The sequence below is a fragment of the Asparagus officinalis genome, chromosome 3 (assembly GCF_001876935.1).
Source record: "Asparagus officinalis chromosome 3, Aspof.V1, whole genome shotgun sequence".
Classification (NCBI taxonomy): domain Eukaryota; kingdom Viridiplantae; phylum Streptophyta; class Magnoliopsida; order Asparagales; family Asparagaceae; genus Asparagus; species Asparagus officinalis.
The window spans coordinates 7,172,535-7,175,942 of NC_033796.1; positions in this window are offsets into that span (position 1 = coordinate 7,172,535).

Here is a 3,408-nt window from a genome sequence, read left to right on the forward strand (position 1 = left end):
GCAGGCGTTGATGAACAAAAAGCTAATGCTTAAGTAGTGATCCTGGTTATAAACGCAAAAGTAAGAAAAGAGAAAGGAAAGCGAGGCTAATAAAATACAGTCATAGACAATACCATGATGTTAAAGTCCTCGTTTTGGGCCCTCAAGTTTTTTAGTCAACCCTTATCGATTCATCAAATATGAGGCTTCTTTACATTAGAAGTGAGTGTATGCTTTGGTTTGAGGACAAGTCTGGGAGAGACTTGACTCGCGGATACTCCAGTCATATTGTGTTAGATGCGCCCTTTAGTCATGTAATAAGATGCACCAGAGTACCGCATTGAATTAGTTCCAGACAGCGAGTGGAAGCCGACGAGGAAAATGCAGGAGTTAGCCAATGATGCTGAAATATACCCTGATCTTTCTGTATCTGGATGTTGGTTACTTGTTTGAGGACAAGAACAAAACTCAAATAAATTCATCTTATTACAACGTCTCCAGATTCTCTGCAGCAGAACACTGTATGGTTGCTTGTTGGATCTCTGTGCGTTGGTACCAGCGAGCTTTTCTTTATTTTCATGAGCAAACAGGGCTGTTTCATTCTTCTTTTACATTCAAGAAAAGTCCCTTGAAGAAGATAACCAGTAATCGTATCTGTATCATTTGTCTCATCGGGCACATGTTCAAACATTTCATCATTCTCTCATCATTAATCTTCTCCAAGTTCTTCAAATAGCACTCAGGCTGCCGCAGTCACAAGTCCATTCTTGAAACCTGCAAAGTATCTTGGAAGGTTCTTGTCATAGGTGAGAGAGTATCATAATTTTGAGGCTGAATGGCACCTAAATACCCCCATTGTTTCACCATCTTTGCACTTTAATATCCGAGGTTATAAAACTTTATTACCCTAAGTTATAATTTTTTTTGGAACATTAGTACCTTCTGTTAGTTTTCTTGGGAATATTTTTAGGAAGTTGTCTTGACAACTAACTGAAGGTATTAAGACGCTATTTTATTATGACTTTGGGTATCAAAGTACTACTTTCTTACATATTAAAATGCTACTCCTTATAACTTAGAATATTTAAGTGTAAATATGGTGAAGCAATAGGGTATTTAAGTGTCAGTTTTTTTTACAACTCAGGGTATAAAAGGGTTATTTATTTGTTTATTTTTACAATTTAGGGTATCAAAGTGCTAATTTTTACAACTTGGGGTATTTAAGTGTAAAGATGATGAAATGATAGGGTATTTAATTGCCATTTAGCCTAATTTTCACTGTTGATAGACCCTAAGTTATAATTTTTTTTTGGAACATTAGTACCTTCTGTTACTTTTCTTGGGAATATTCTTAGGAAGTTGTCTTGACAACTAACTGAATGTATTAAGGCGCTACTTTCTTATAACTTTGGGTATCAAAGTACTACTTTCTTACATATTAAAATGCTACTCCTTATAACTAAGAATATTTAAGTGTAAATGTGGTGAAACAATAGGGTATTTAAGTGTCAGTTTTTTTACAACTCAGGGTATAAAAGGGTTAATATTTATTTGTTTATTTTTATAACTTAGGGTATCAAAGTGTTAATTTTTACAACTTGGGGTATTTAAGTGTGAAGGTGATGAAATGATAGGGTATTTAATTGCCATTTAGCCTAATTTTCACCGTTGATAGACCCTCTCCAGATATTCCCAGCATTATCCACAGAATTGGATTGGGAAGACTACAGCATGGGAGAGTTTTCGCTACATTGGACCACAGAGAAATCAAGCGAGTGCCAAAGGAATAGATGCCTGCTGCTGACAGTGGGCGTAAACAATTTTTATTTATTTCTCTCGGCCCGGAGACTGGTCCTATGGTTTTAAGTATGAACAATTTTTCACTTTAGCCCTTTTAAAAATTTTTATTATTAAAATCGACCCTTTTTTCTTTTATTTACCAAAACCGACCCGATTTCTTGATTAGCGGCTTAATCACATTCCTAATTAGTCGGGGTTGCCAACCCCGACTATTTAGGAGGGTCTTAAACCCTAATTAGAAGCCTTAAACCCTAAAAAATAATATCCTAAATAGTCGGGGTTGGCAACCCCGACTAATTAGGAATGTGATTAAGCCGCTAATCAAGAAATCGGGTCGGTTTTGATAAATAAAAGAAAAAAGGGTCGAAGAAAGGAAAATGACTTAAGGACCCAAAATATGAGACCAAGGGAGGGGACAAGTAAGGTGTCTCATCCCTATTGCATAATGAGTTGGCATAGCCAACTCATTATGCAATAGGGATGAGACATCTCACCTGTCCCCTCCCTTGCTCCCATATTTTGGGTCCCCGTAGCAACACTCGAGTAGGAAATGTTATGGTAGGAAAGTCCTGGTTAAATACCAAACGGTTACTTTTGGAGTACGGATTTTATCAGAACACCTCGAAACATGGGCCATGGAGGTATCCAACCTGTCTCCTACTACTCTTCAGGTCAGAAAGCCCGGCACCATGCAGGTGTCCATGAACAGGAGCTAGCGGAAAAAAGAAAAGGTCAAAAAAAAGTTTATTAACAGCTAATGTTTTAAGCACTGATCCCAATTATAAAGGAAAAAAAAAAGTAAGCAAAGAAAAAGGAAACTTAGGCTAATAGAGAACCTCATGATTAAATTCAAAGGCACCATCATGTTTAAAGTCCCTCATTCTGGGCCCTCAGTTTGTTTATAGTCAATGGTGATCGACTCATCAGATACCCCCAGCCCATATATTTCCTTTGGCTCTTTATTAATGATTCACGCCGCAATATCTCCGTAGCTAAAGCACATTTGCTGTCTTCATTGTCTTCCCAAAGAATCAAACCATATACATTTCTAATTCCTTCCCTCTTCTTCCAAAACTAGAGTTTAATCGAACAAACTTATATATTGTACACACTGGAACACAATCATATGTTTATTATGTATGACACGAGGGGTTTTTTTTTCCTTTAAATCAAAAAAAAAAAAATCATGCGGTACAATAATTAGCTTAGCTTGAGACCTCTTCCAGCAACTTGTATCTCCTGACTCTACCTCTAAACGCTTGCCTTGGCCCCCCCAGTCTCGGTGAAATCTCCTCCGATCTCATCCTCTCGTTTGCATCCGATGCCGGCCTCTCCGACAATCTTCGCTTCTTGATGGGCTTATTGAGTTGCAAAGAGAAGGACCCTCGTTGCACGTTGATTCCCGTACCTCCCTTAGTCAAGAAGGAAGAAGGAGAGTTTGATTTGCTGTTATTACCTTGCGCTAAATATTTTCCTCCTCCCTCTCTTAGGCACCAGTCGCATGCTCCGTAGTTCTCAACCTTCGGGTAGAGAACACTACAATATCTAACTCAGTGCCAAGTGTACGTGTCAGAACAATCCAAAACGAATTTCGAAATTGGCATTCGATTCAGTAACCTTACTTGTGTT